Below are 14,809 nucleotides of genomic sequence, written 5' to 3' on the forward strand. Positions count from 1 at the left end.
TCTGTCCTTATCCCCGGTTCTTGCTCCGGTTGTATTCCTCTAGTTTTGATACCCCTGTTCCTGGGAAACTAAACCCCCCTTGTCCCCTCCATGGCGTCGGGCAAGTTAGCTGCTGCTCCCTGAGACGACTTCCGGATTCCCAGGAGGCCTTGCGCAGGCTGCATATTGATTACCGGACCCCAGCCGAGGACTAAAGATGGACCTAAATCACAAACCGAAGTAGGACCTGTTCGATAATCTACATCCCCAGGACAGGAAAGTCTCAAAGGAGGAGAAAAGACTTTCAACATCCCTAGAGCTGGTCGTCGTAACCTGAGAGAGGTCCGAACAGAGTCACCACCCTAGACCAACGAGCCATAATCGAGTCTCTGGACGTATCCTCCGAGGGTGGAGACTCTGACCCTGCCATAATTGACAGGATTGTCTACCCCTCCTCTGGGACGTCGACTCACCAGGGAGTAGCGGCGGCGGCGCGAACCCCGTACCCCGGCCCCCTTAGGCTGTTTCTTTAAATAAAGGCCTAATCAAGAAAGGAGCACAAGGACTCCTGGCCCGGTCATTTACATCATCTAGGAGTTTTCATATCGAACTATCAATAAGTTCTTGTTCTTTCTTGTTCCTTATGATAAATATAAATGTATTCACTTGGTTCTTAACTTCCTAGCTTCTTACGAGAAGGTGTTGAAATTTCTCAGCTTTTCTTAGCTTTATGTCTACTTTCTGGGGCCTTTTTGCACTTTTTAAAGTCTTTTCCCTTTTTATATTCTTACACCTGAGGACCAGAGAAATCCACTGATGGGAAGGGTCCCATGGAAATGGGAACTGGGAAGAATTTCAGTGCCCAGGAAGGTTCTGCCCTGAGATGGGGTGGGGTTGGCAATATTTGGGGGGAGGGATTGGGCAGGTGCTCCTGGGGGCTGAGATGCTCCAGCTTTCAGGTCTCTCTCCAAGAGCACTCTGAATTTATTTCCAGGCTGGAAATTGTGCCAGGAATTTGCGTGGCCAACATGGATCTTGAGGATTTGAGGTGACAGCTGGGAAAGAAATCTGCTGCTAAAGCTGCACTGGAGTTATTTCCCTCTTTCTGCCATCTCTCTCACTTCATTAAGAGCCCAGCCTTCTCCTGGGCTGGAATTGAATTATTTGCTTTCCCCTCCAATCTGCCTGAGGTGGAGTGAGCTCCAGTGGAGCTGGCAAACACAAACAAATCCCATCTCCACGGGGTTAAGGGGTTCAATTGTGTTTCTCTCAACCTCTCCTGACCAGAAAGTTGGGATTTGCTCCCTCTGCCTGATCCCTCTTGCTCCTGTCTGGAATTGTTTTGGGGAGCAGAAGGCTCAGGGCTGTGCCCCCAAAGCAGCTCAGGCTGTGTGAACACAGCAACTTTCTGCAAGTTAAATCTGCTTCTATTTCTGGATTTGAAAAGGAGCTGAAATACCAGTGGTGATGTAATGTTCATTTACATCTAGAGTCTGTTTCTATTTATTTTTGCTCCTATTAACTGCCTCTTGATTCCAACAGTTTGGTTTTTTTTTTTTTTAATCCACTGAGGCTCTCTTTGCCATGAACAGCTCATTTTTTACCTAAAGCCTGCCAGATTTTGTGCTTTATTCAGTCCAGAAATGAAGAAAAATGACAGGTAGAAGGGGAAATGGATGTTTCCTCCCCAAGGGAAGGCTCCTAAATTTGATAGGAGCTGTTTCTCCAGGAACTGCTGCCTCTGATTGCCACTGGAATGGCTCTGGAAGGAGCTTGAGGGGATCATTCACCTCGGCTCTGTCCTGGATATGCAGAGCTGGGAGATGCTTTGGGGTTAAGATTTCCTGGACCATCTTCCATAAACACGAAGAGATGGATTTAAAATACCTGCAGAGCTGATGTGCAGCCTGTGGCTCCTGGTGCTGCTCCAGTCAAGGGGTTCCTCAGCCCCAGGGCAGGAGAAAAAGGCAGAAAATCCTGGAATCACAGGGTTCTTCATGCTGGAAAAGACCTTTAAGATCACCAACATCGGCCACCACCATGGTCACATTAATCCATGTCCTCAGGTGCCATGTGTTTGTCCCTTGGACTGAGAGCTGAAATATTGCAGGTTTATTTTCCTCCCTGCTCTCATCTCCTTCAGTTTCTGGGCTCACTTTTGTTGATTCAACCTTCTGGGGTGCCTTTAATTTATCTTGTTCAAAGGTTTCGGGGACCACTGCCTTCCTTAGTGTTTGATCTGTTTTCTGAAGGGATAAATGCTCCGGTGTGGCTTTTTTAAACTGGGCAGAACTGGAGCTGGCACTGGCAGCAAGAATTAAAGCACAAGAGTTCAGCTCTGCCTTCAGAGTGAGCAGGGACTGAAGGATATTGAAGGATTTCGTTGTTTCTATGGCTATAAAATCCTTGGAGAATATAACCCAGCAGCTCTCTCAGTGCTCTTGCTCAGCAGAAGTCCAAAGAAATGCTCTCAAACCCTTTATTTATGGGGTTGTTGAACAAGGAGAATACAAAATTAAAGAGAGGCTCAGGATCTGTCCTGGAACTTCTCTGCCCCCAGCAAACCCTGTGTTTCACAGCTCACCAGCCTAAAAATGCCCCAATAAACCCAGCCAGGGGAAAGCTCTGACTCATTTTCCCCTCAGGTGGAAGTTTAAGGCTGCCCAGGTAAGCCCAGATCATCTGAAGCTGAAAAAATGTGCAGAGAAGCAACATGAAATCAGTTCTGTCCTCAAGGCTGGGCTTAACTCTCCTGCCAGGTGTTGTTGGGCTTGGTTTTTGCTGAAGGACAGAGCCCTATGCCGTGATTGAGGATCAGGCCAGGCTTAAATCTGTGTGGGCAGGCAGAGCTGGAGCTGCCAGGTGCTGCTGGCAGGGGTGTTCAGATCCAGCTGCACTCGAGTGATAAATGAGTGGGAAATGCAGATTAGCACAGGCAGAAATGGGAGGGGAAGCTGATTTATCTCCCCCTGTTTTAGAACTGATTTATTTCCCCCTGAGGTTCCAGTGGATCAGCTGAGCTTGGAACAAGCTCCAGTTGGCAGAGGGGCAGTGAGGGAGCAGGAATATCCCTGAGCATGTCCCAGGTGTGCTGTGTGTGTCCTCTGTGCATCCAGGGAACCTCCGGCTCTGCTCTCCACAGGGTTGGGGGTCGGTTTTCACTCTACCTGCACAGCCATTCATTTATTCCCTATTTTATACATTTAAGAATCTCTCTTTATCCCCACAGTAGGAGGGAACAGAAGGAATTCAGTCCTGGAAGCATCTCAGAATATCTTTACCACATTCTCCTCTTTTGCCAAATGGTTCTTTTTTCCCAGTTTCTCATTTCATAGGTTTGAAACTGAAGCTATTTAGAGCCTTCCCTTTCCCTTGCTTCTCCCTAAATATACTTTGGAGCTGCCAGAAGGGTTAAGGAAACACACAGACATCCCCTTACGGGGAAAATGGGGAAACACATCCCAGCCTCCTGCTTTTCTCTCTCCTCACAGCCGCACACATTTTGATTTTGTCATTGTTGTCTGGTCATTATGGGGAAACAGAATGAAAACAGGCAAAAGAGAGCAAATCAATATGCTCCAAACCCACTTTTTAAAAATCAGGTTGTTTAATATGGCCATGGGAGCTGGCACTTGTAGGAAAGGAAGGTTTTCATATTATAAATGTACAAAAAACTGGGAATCTGCCTACCTTCAAACTTCCAGCAGTTCCCTTGGACAATTAAACCTGCAGTTGTATTTATTGCATCCCTCATTTCCTCATTTGTGTCTCTTCCAGGGATGATATTCATCAACAATTGGGGGTTTGCTTTCCTGGCCAACACAGCTAAGGGACTGTAGGTATAAATATAAAATATAAATATAAATAATAGAAACAATTGCTCACAGTCTGTGGGTGTTACACAAGGGAATCTCCATTCTGGGATGCACAGGAACTGCTGGCTTTGGGATTTCTGGGGGAGTTCCAGCAGGGTCAATCATGAAATGAACAGGGCTATTGCCTTTATTAATGTTCAGCTCTTTATTAAAAAGATCAGCTGGGCAGGGGGCTCGACACAGAGCTCACCCCCACGCTTGTAGCTTTCCCAGGCAGCCAAAAGGAAGGAGGCGTGCAGAGTCGGTCACTGGAGTCCCGAGCAGCAGCTGTCCTTTCTCCTTTCCTTGTGGCACACCGGTGGCCCGAGGATGAGGAGGCGTGATGTGCAGAGTCTGCTGCTGAAGTCCAGAACAACAGCTGTCCCCACTCCTTCCTTGGTGGCAGCACCAGGCTTCTCAGAGCCTAATATAGTCTGTTCTTTCTTAGGTGATGGCGACGGTTAAAAGCCAGTCAGGGGATGTGTTTCCCTCTTCCTCAGCTAGGGCATTTGTCTAGACTCCTCTATTGTGTTCAGTTTTTGATTTATATTCATTTTTATCTCCTAAAAATACTCCCATGATCCTAAGGGGTTTTTATTTGCATGTTAGTCCCAGAATGGCAGCGTGGAGGGGTGGGAGGCCAGGTAGTTTAGAGAAAACAAACAGAGCAATTAGCTAATTAGCATTTCAATATGGGTACTTAGCTAGAGTTAGTAGTTTTCTTTTAGTGTTGCCATGGCAACTAGGAAAGCCCTGCCCGCGTCTCTGGGGAACACCTGGAAACTGTTCATAACAAATCAGGTGAGTGAACTCCAGGGCAGACTGTTCCCACCTCAGTGCTCCCCTCACTCCAGAGCAATGGAAATGGCAGAATTGAAGGAATCTCTGCTGGATGTTGATTCCCACTGAACCTTCAGAGTTCTCCCCTGTGGGTAAAGAATGACAGAACCACGGAATTCCAGCCTGGGTGGGGTTGGAAGGAGCTTAAAGCTCACCCTGTCCTGTCCACCACCATCCCAGGCTGCTCCAAACCCCGGAGTTTCAGGAGAATGCAGAAGTTTGGTGAATCCATCTGGGAACAGAGTGGGGGAGCAGATGCAGCTTCCAGAGCCTGAAGGGGCTCCAGGAGAGCTGGAGAGAGGCTGGGAACAGGAGATGGAGGGACAGGACACAGGGAATGGCTCCCACTGCCAGAGGGCAGGGATGGATGGGATATTGGGAATTGGGAATTCCTGGCTGGGAGGGTGCAGAGGGGCTGGGATGGAATTCCCAGAGCAGCTGTGGCTGCCCCTGGATCCCTGGCAGTGCCCAAGGCCAGGTTGGACAAGGATTGGAGCAGCCTGGGACAGTGGAAGGTGTCCCTGGAAGGTTCTGGAAAGGACATGGACTTGAGGCATTTTGTGAACCAGCAAGGAAGGGTTGGACAAATCTCATGGAGCTCAGAATTAACGATAAGAGAATATCGTAGGTGGGAATTCTCTGTCCTGTAAAACACAGGGATTTCAGGGCAATCACTCCTGCTTTTCACTCAGGAGCCAGAATTTGCCCCAAAGAGCCTGGCAGAAGCTGCTGAAGCCCTTTCCCTGAGTGTCAGGCTCTGCTCAGGGGTGCCGCAGTCAGCCCCACGGAGCATTCCCTGAACTCTGGGACTAATTCCTCCAGGAAGACCAATTGAATTCCAGAGCAATTCACTAAGAAAGAGCTGAATTGCTTGGCAGGATAATGGGGGCAAGAAAGAACCTAGCAGGAGGGTGAAGCCTGGCATGTTTCTTCGACCAGAAGAGTCCCAAATATAACAAGTGAACCAAAATTCCCTCAAGAACCATAAATAAGGAACTGAATCCCTCACTCCAGGCTCATCTGCTCAAGACCTGCTGCTGGTGTGTGTTTGAAAGCCAAGCTCCATCCTCCAACACCAGAATAGTTTTAGAGCCCCGAGCTGCTGAAGAACACAGAAATGTTGTTATTGGAGTTGTGCTAATTCCATCTCGTGTCATTACCTTGCTCAGTCTGGGGGAAAAGGATTCTTAAAGGATGGGGGTTGCTCTTTAGGGGGAGAGTGTTTGTGTGGGTTTATTGCTGCTGGGTTTTAAACGTTACGGATGATGTTGGTAAAATCATAATAAGTGGAAAGTGGTTTTACTTCTGGTTTTACTTCTTTCCCTGCAGCTTTTGCAATTATTAAAATGCAGAGGTTACGATGTAATTTGTTAAAATCTCTTCTGAGGGATGCAGAGGGAATTATTCCAAGTGACTCAGACCTGCTTAGACTGGAGGAGCTTTTCAGAAAGGTTTGGGAGTGTCTGAGCAAATCCGGGAAGGCCCTGCTTAAATAATGAGCTGCTAATTGCAAATTTATGGATGAGCACCAGGAGTTTTGGCCATTTTCTGGAAACTGCCTCCCCTCGTTAGTTCCTGTCTCCCACCATGGGAGGTGGTTTATCCAGAGGATGGATCAACAGACCCTTGGCTGTTGGTTACTCTGATTTCAGGTTCCCAGTTTGTCAAGCCAAAAGGTGGTGCTGGGGTGAGGAGGTGAAAATCCATGGGTGTGGAAAGGTTAAAGATCAGTGGGAAGGAGCTCTGGAATTTGGGAATAACAGGAGTCCTTTGGCATAGTCAGACATTTCTGGGAAAACCAGCCCTCCCTGTTCACCCCTAAAAACAAACCAGAGCCTTCCAAACAGAAACGTTCCTTGAGCTGGTTTGGGAGAGGATTTCAGGATGGTGAGGAAAAATCATGGGATGTCTAATTCCTGCTCCCTGCAGGCTCTGGACACGTGTGAGCACAAGGACTCCAAAATCCACAGGAGTTTCTCTTTGGGCAGCTCCCACAGTCCCTTGGGTTCTGAACTGACGTGCAGAAATTGGGGGGAGCACCAGGGGCCTTCCCACAGCCCCGTGTCCCTGCAAGATCCAGCTCCTGGACAGCCCTTTACCTCCAGGGAGTTTGGGGATACCTGTAGTGAACCCCCCGAATTCACGATTCCATCTCACCCAGGCTGGTTAAGACACCAATGCCCTAAATGTGATTTTAATCCCGATTTATGCAACTCATTCCATTCAGATTTGGGGGTTTGGGTGTTTTTGAGGGAGGGAAGCACCAAAGGGGGTTTTGCCTTGGCCAAAGCTGTTCTCACACCCTGGGAAGGCGATCTGCACCTTCCCAGGGCATGACTGCTGACCTAACTCAGGGCCAGGGGATATTTTACAGGATATTTTGCTCCCTGTTTCTGGCAGATTTTCCCATGGGACAGCTCCAGCACTTTGGTGAGTGAGAAGCTGCATTTTCCAGTAAAATTTTAGGGACTGGTCTGAGAGTTTTCCTCTTCAGCAAAGAGGGTGGAAGTTGAACCCTGGGTAATCAATCTGTGATTTTTAGAGATAAATGTGAATCAGATGAAGAGATTTGACCTAAAGGGTGTTGGGGTATTCCCTATCCAATAATCAAAGCTTAAATGTGGAATTTACTGCTTCCAAAAAGTTTTGAGTTGTGCATTATACAGCAAGTGGTATGCCAAAGTATTTCCTTAAGGAAAAAGAAAAATAAATAGAAAAAGGAAAAAGAGAAGAGAGAAAGGGAAAGAAAATGGAAAAGAGAAAGGGAAAGAGAAGGAAAAGTGAAAGGGAAAGAGAAAGAAAAGTGAAAGGGAAAGAAAGAAAAGTGAAAGGGAAAGAAAAGGAAAAGAAAAAGAGATGGAAAAGAGAAAGGGAAAGGGATGGAAAAGTGAAAGGGAAAGGGATGGAAAAGTGAAAGGGAAAAAAAGGAAAAGAGAAAGGGAAAGAGAAGGAAAAGAGAAAGAAGGAAAAATTAAATGTAAAAATAAAATTAAAACAAAAATAAATGTAAAAACAGAAAAAGATACAAAGAGAAAGCAAAATAAAAACAAATAAAGGAGAGAGAGAAGAAAAAATATGAAAATATGAAAAGAAAAAGAAAAGGAAAAGGAAAAAGAAGTTGTTAAAAACTGATGCATAAATTTTATAGAATCTCATTTAAATTAAATTAGAAGTTTATGTTTCCTCTAGGGATGGAACCAAGGATAACCAATGGTGCCAGGTGACATGAGTGGAACAGGATTTTCTGAGTGATCCCTGCTGAACTGGATAAAATAATAGATCCAGAAAGGCAGTTTGGGGGGTCCCTGATATCACCAGACCCTCCTCCAGGAGAAGGAGGAGAATCCTGGCCATATTCCAGCTATGGGATGCTGAGGGGTGTTCCTGCCTCAGCTCTGTCCCTCTGCTCTGCTTGGGGCTGTGGGATTGGACACCTGGGGACTCACTGAATAGGGATTTTTCCACTAAAAACCACTCAATGCCTCTTGTGCTGAGGGGCCGGGACACCTCTGAGCCCAGCTGCTTCTGCAAAGCTGCTTCTTCCTGCTGCCTGCACTCATTCCTGCCTTGGAGAACCCTTCCCGGAGCCAGCGGCTCCTCGCAGGCCTGACCCCGCTGCTTTCCCGGAGACAGGAACGGAAATGGTCTGGCTTTGCCACAAACTGCTCAGCAGCCACAAAAACGTCCCTGTCACCAGCAGGGTGATACAGCACCTCACTGCCTGCAGCACAGGGACCTCTGGCTGCCACAGAGTGAATTCCTGTGCTTCCAGGATGGATGGAGGATGGATGGATGGATGGATGGATGGATGGATGGATGGATGGATGGATGGATGGATGATGGATGGATGGATGGATGGATGGATGGATGGATGGATGGATGATGGATGGATGGATCAATGACAGATGATGGATGAAGAGCTGGATGGATGGATCCAAGCGCTGATCCCTGCACTGACAGCCACACCTGCAAGGTGCAGCCTGCTCCAGCAGAGCATTTGGACCCATGAGGGATTTGCCTGAGCTTTCCTACCTTTCCTAATTATTCTGTTTTACATGTGCAGAGAGTTAAATTTTCTCTCAGTGTCTAATTTTCTATTCTAATTTTTCTATTTCTAGAAGCTCACATTCTCTAGGCTGGAATTACACAATTCCCTTTCCCTGGGCCGGGCCCAGGAGCTGGTTTGCTTCTTCTCAGCATCCTCTGTGGCTTTTCCCAATGCTTTTCCCTTTTTCAGGCTATTTTTTGGGACGGAATTTTGCCTTCATGCCTCATTTCAGCCGTCCCAGGGTGCTGCTGTGCTGGAACTGCAGCCCATGGACAGGGTCACTTGGGCAGGATTGAAAACTGGCTGATGGCCAGCCCAGGGAGGGGTGGGAAGGGTGGGAATGGTGCCATATCCAGTTGGGACCAGTCTTGTGTCCCCCAGGGATCAGCACTGAGCCCAGTTCTGCTAAATATCTTTATTATGATCTGGATTAGGGGATGATCATCAGTAAATTCACAGATGGCACCAAGCTGGGTGGGATGTGGATCTGCTGGAGGGCAGGGAGGCTCTGCAGAGGGATCAGGACAGGCTGGATCCATGGGGTGACAGTAGAACTGTGAGGGTCAACAAGGCCAAGTGCCTGGTCCTGCCCTTGGGTCCCCATGGAATGCTCTAGGCTGGGGGAAGAGGGGCTGGAAAACTGGGAAAGGCCCTGGGGGTGCTGAGGAGAGTGGCTGGACTCGAGCCCAGGTGTGCCCAGGTGGGCAAAGCCAAGGGCACCTTGTGCCAGCCATGGTGTGACAGCAGGAGCAGGGCAGTGCCCGTCCCCTGTGCTGGCACTGCTGGGGCACCTCCAGTACTGGGGACAGCTCTGGGACACTCCCGGCAAGACCTGGAGGGACTGGAGCGTGTCCAGGGAAAGGAACGGAGCTGGGAAGGGGCTGGAGCCTCAGGAGAGGCTGAGGGAGCTGGGAAGGGGCTCAGCCTGGAGAGGAGACAGCAGTGGCTGCCACTGGCAGGAGGACACCATCCCTGCTCCACTGCTCTGTGTGTGTGCAGGACCTGGACAACAACAACCCCAGCCCATGGAATGCCCCACTGTGCCACAGTTCCGCAGGAATCCCAAGCACCAGCGTCTCTCCCACAGGGACAAACGGGAACTTTTTGTTTGTGGCTCAGAATCACCTGGAAAACTCCACCCGGCCGGGTGCTGGCACCTCTGACCCCAAAGCACTTCCCAGCCCCTGCCCCAGCCCAATCCAGAGGCTGAGGGAGCTGGGAAGGGGCTCAGCCTGGAGCAAAGGAGGCTCGGGGGGGCCCTTGTGGCTCTACACAACTCCTGACAGGAGGGGACAGCCGGGGGGTCGGGCTCTGCTCCAGGGAACAGGGACAGGAGGAGAGGGAACGGCCCCAGGCTGGGCCAGGGTGGACAGCAGCAGGAATTTCCCCATGGAAAGGGGGGTCAGGGGTTGGAACTGCCCACTGGGGTTTGGAGCGCCCATCCCTGGAGCTGGCCAAGGAACGCCTGGCGGTGGCACTCAGCGCTCTGCGCTGGTGACAAGGTGCGGACGGGTGGGATTTGCTAAACCCGGATTTGCTAATCCCGGATTTGTTTTTCCAGCCTCAGCGATCCCTCAGGGACGGGAGGGGCCCGCGGGCTCCCGGCCCCTGAGGGGCACCAACCGCGGCCGCCAGGGGGCGCCAGGAGCAGCGCGCCTCGCGCATGCGCAGCGCCCGCTCCCGCGTCCGCCACCCCGCCCGCGCCGCCTCAGACACCGCGCGGGAGGCCGAGGAGCTGTACTGCCCGACGAGGAACACCGCAGGCACCGGGAGCACCGGGAGCGGCGGGGACACCGCAGGCACCGGCAACACTGCGGGCAGCGGGAACACCGCGGGCGCCGGGAGCGACGGTGCCGCACCTCAGGAACCCGGAAGCAGCGGCTCTTCAGCCGCGGCATTGCGCAGGCGCGGGGACAGAAGTGGCCAATCGCAGCCGGCGGCGCGGCGGTTACGTCACAGGGGCTGTGAGGGGGCCCTGCTCCGGGAAGCTTCGGTGAAGGAACCGGGAGCAGTTCTGGGGCCCGGGAGCGGCCCCGGGAGCGGTTCATGGGCCCCGGGAGCGGTTCTGGGGTCCAGGAGCGGTTCTGGGCCCCGGGAGCGGGCCCGGGGGCCGGGACCTGGACCAGGGCGTCCTAGGGGTCACACGGTGGCTTTAGTGGGCTTTAGGAGGGTCAGAGGAAAGAGTCGGCGGCTGTGGGTGACAGATCTCCGTGGAGGGCCACGCCGTGGGAGAGGCTGGCGCTGTGCTGGTGCCTGGTGAGTGTTCCAGGCTGGCTCTGCTTGAGGGACCTGGAAGAGGCGGCTGCGGTCCTGTTCGTGTCCTGGAGCTGGAGGCAGCAGGAGAAGGGCAGAAACCCGGTCACAAATCCTCCCCAAAAGAAGAGTTGGAGGCGGTCGAGAGAAGGAGCTGCTCCAGGCTGTGATTTATCCATTATGAACTTCCCCAAATCGTATTCTGCTGCTGGCAGGCAGCTGTTGTCACATTCCCCACACTTCCCAGCATGGAGAGGAGGAATGTCCAGCCCTTGCCCTGGGTTGGGGTGAATATTGTGCTGATTTATGGCCGGATGCACGCTGAGGGTTAAGGCAGACACTCTGGCTGGCATCCGGATCTCCACAAGCTCATTAGCAGCTCTGTGCAAGCTGCACTTGCCCCGTGTAATCCTGACAGCTTTTTTGGGAGGATTCTGCATCCTTCAAAGCAGGAGATAAGGCAGGAATGTTGCAGGAAAGGAGGACGTTGAGGCTGGGGGCACAGCAGAGGCACACCCGGCTTTCCAAGCAGAGCTGGGAAGAGAAGCGAATCTCCTTGTGCTGCTGGAGGCTCCCTCTGACAAAGCACACGTCTCTGATCATCCCTGAGCCCCTCCTTGATCACTTGGAGTTGCTGCCAGGCAAGGCATGAAGAGCTGCAGAGGGGATCACAGAGCTGTGAAGCAGCAGAGCAGCTCTGGCAGCCCGATGTGCCTGCACAGCTCTGTGACATCCATGTGTTCTTGGGGAGTGCAACCCTGGGCAGTGGGAGGTGTCCCTGCCCATGGGAACTGGAACATGGAACTAGAACTGGCTGAGCTTTAAGCTGCTTCCAACCCAAACCAGTGTGGGATTTGGTAATTAATGACTTTGTGCTAATTACCCAGAGCAGCACTGGCACAAAGACTTTGTGCCCTCGGCACACCTCACCTCCTCCAGAGGATTTTACTGATTTTTGGGGTGTTGGAGGGACTGAGTGCTACACACAGGGCAATGCTACCCTGCATTTAAATAACATTTATTGATCCCCTGCAGTCAGAGTGGGGCCAAGGAGACAAAGGAAGGCCTGGCTGCTGACTTCTCCTGGTTTAAAATTGCCCAGAGCTCTAAAAGTGCCTCACTGCTCTGGGCACGGATAGGTGGGAGCACTGATAGCCCTTTGTGCTTGTGTGAAACACATTCCTGCTCATTTTGTGGCTCTGTGTTCCATAAAAGAGATGGAAATGTTCAGTGTGTGAAGAAAACCCTTCAGTGAAGGCAGGGAGAGCCTTGGAACAATGAGTCGGCATTTGCTGAGCCCTGAGTACAACTTTGATCAGAGCAGGGAAGCCCAGGCTGCTTTTTGTACACATTTTACACAAAATGTTTCGGTCTCTGAGTTTTGGCAGCTCACTTTGGATTTTTTTCCCTTGACAGTAAGGATTCTGTGGGGTCACTGGTTTGTCTCAGAGCAGTACTGGAGCCAATTAACACCTGGTGTTTGTCTTGTGGGCTGAATTTAAAAATCAGGATTTTTTGGGGAGTGAGCACAACTTCCTGCCTGTTTTCCTGTGCTGCTGCTGCTAAAGATGAAGGGCATGCTGGTGCTTTTTATCTCTGTGCAAACTGCCCTGCACCCCAAATCCAGGGCAGTCTGTCAAGGAAGGAGCGGAACCCCACCTCCTTCAGCTCTTTGTGGTCTGCCAGAGTCACAGAAGCAGGAGTTTGAAGTGCTCAGTGCTTGTTCAGGGGCTGCAGTTGGTTCCTGGAGTGAGGGGTTATCTCTGCACAGCCCCTGAGCTGCACTTTTTACAGCTTTTGGGTTGTTCAGTGGAAATTTGGCCAATAAAACTTCAAAAATTACCAACCTGAGTGTAGAGGATCTGTGAGCAGAAGGCTCGTGCTGAACAAGGACAGCTCAGAGCAGCTGCTGGCAGCAAGTGAATGTTGTCATTGTGCAGCTCAGTCAGAAACTGAGTTCCAAAATTGGAGACAAGTTGTTCTCCTGCAAGAACATCAGGGAATTGGACAGATTTTATCATAATACTCTTACTTTGGACCACTTTCTTCCAAAATCTGCTTTAAAAATAGAGGAGAGGTCCAGAAGGAAAGGGGGTGGGAGAGAAAAAAAACATTTTATTCTCTTCCCCCTTCACAGCTAATCAGAGTTGGATTTTTTTTTCTGTTTAATTGGGATATCTGAGAGTTCAGCAAGAGGAACAAAGAGGTAAAATGGCTCCAAATCTCGTGGAGCTTGGCACAGTTTTAGGGGACACAAAGTTACTGTCACAGCTTCTCCTGGGATTTGTTTTGCATGAATATAACACGAACACACACAGAGTCAGACAAAACTCTGCAGTTTGGGATTCAGGGTCTGACAAGGGTATTTGAAATGAAAAAAGAAAATAACTTGTTAAAATCGAGTACAAGAAGGAAGGGGGGGTGGGTGTTTTCCTGACATATTTCCTGGTTTTTAAAGGAGAAATCTAAACCCATTTGTATGTCCGTGTTGGCTTTAAAAGCTTTAAGGAATACGGGGGGGGGGGGGGAAAAGCTTCAAAACCTGGAATCCTGTGGGACCAGCACTGCCTTTCCCACTCATTAAATAATTCAAGGTTTGCTGGAATTTCCTTGGAGCTGCCTGGAACTGCCAGGTGCCAAGGGAAGGAGGGGATGAGGTGCCAGAGCTGGGGAGGGGGTGACAAGGCTCTGAGGGGAGACACCCGAAGGAGTGATGGCTGTGAGGGGGATGACAAGGCTTCAGAGGGGACACACAGGGTGATTGATGGCTCTGAGGGGGGACACACGAGGTGACAAGGCTTAGAGAGGAGACACAGGAGGGATTGATGGCTCTGAGAGGGATGGCAAGGCTCAGAGGGGACACGCAGGGTGATGAGGCTTGAAGGGGACACCCGAGGTGATTGATGGCTCTGGGAGGGGACACTCAAGGTGATGGCCCCGGCTCTGTGGCAGCAGCAGCTCCCAGGATCTCTGGAAGCCAGGAAACCCCAGCAGATCTCTCCAGATCTCCCAGTCCCGCAGGTTTGGGGGAGCCCCAGGAGTCTCTTCAGCAATAAATGAGCCCCCACATGTATAAATCTATTTATCATATGCATCTTCAGCACAATCCTATTAGCCTTGAGGACATCAGGGTGGTTTAAAACACACCGTGGGACACAAGCAGGAATTTTCTTGCTTGCGTTAGAAAATAAGCCAATTAGCAGAATGTTAATTAGCCGGGGGCTCTGTGCTCCAATGCACTTGAATGTTTAAACAGGTGGGAGGCCGGGTTTGTAGTAGTAAAGCGCTTTCTACGGCTTCAGGAGGCTCCTGGCACCGAGAAATTTTGCCGCAGAGGTGCTAAAATCAAGGCTCGAAGGAGTTCTGAGGGAGAACGTGCGGAGAAATAGGAAAAGAGGGAGGGGATTTTCCCGATCCGCAGGAAAATCTAGGTCTTCCCATACCGGGAGTCGAACCCGGGCCGCCTGGGTGAAAACCAGGAATCCTAACCGCTAGACCATATGGGAGGTACTGAAAAGCAGCTCGCCCGCGTGCCACAAAGTGATACTACCCGTCCCGCTAATCGCCACAGCAGCCTAGCTGGGCCCCGTTTAGCTCTTCCACGGGAAACACCGGGAGTCACCGGGAATAGCCGGTATTCAACGGGAGCCCCCCAGTAAACGCCCCCGCCTTGCCAGAAAGACGCTGCCCTCACCCAACATCGGGGTGGCTTCGCCCGCCCCGCATCACGTGACGCCGGGGGAGCGTGCGCGGGGGGGGGGCGGGGCGGCGCTCACGTGACCGGCGGCGGCCGCCGAGCGCTGGGTCCCGTGAGCGCGGGGGGCGGGACGGGGGC

At 51.1% G+C, this 14,809-nt stretch overlaps 1 non-coding gene across 1 annotated transcript; it reads right to left on the minus strand.

The window, feature by feature from the left end:
- Positions 1 to 14,408: 14,408 nt before the first annotated feature.
- On the minus strand, positions 14,409 to 14,480 carry TRNAE-UUC (transfer RNA glutamic acid (anticodon UUC)). The gene has a single exon. It is a non-coding gene; the product is annotated as a tRNA-Glu (tRNA).
- Positions 14,481 to 14,809: the final 329 nt, after the last annotated feature.

Source organism: Vidua chalybeata, chromosome 14, assembly GCF_026979565.1.
Source record: "Vidua chalybeata isolate OUT-0048 chromosome 14, bVidCha1 merged haplotype, whole genome shotgun sequence".
NCBI classification, from domain to species: domain Eukaryota; kingdom Metazoa; phylum Chordata; class Aves; order Passeriformes; family Viduidae; genus Vidua; species Vidua chalybeata.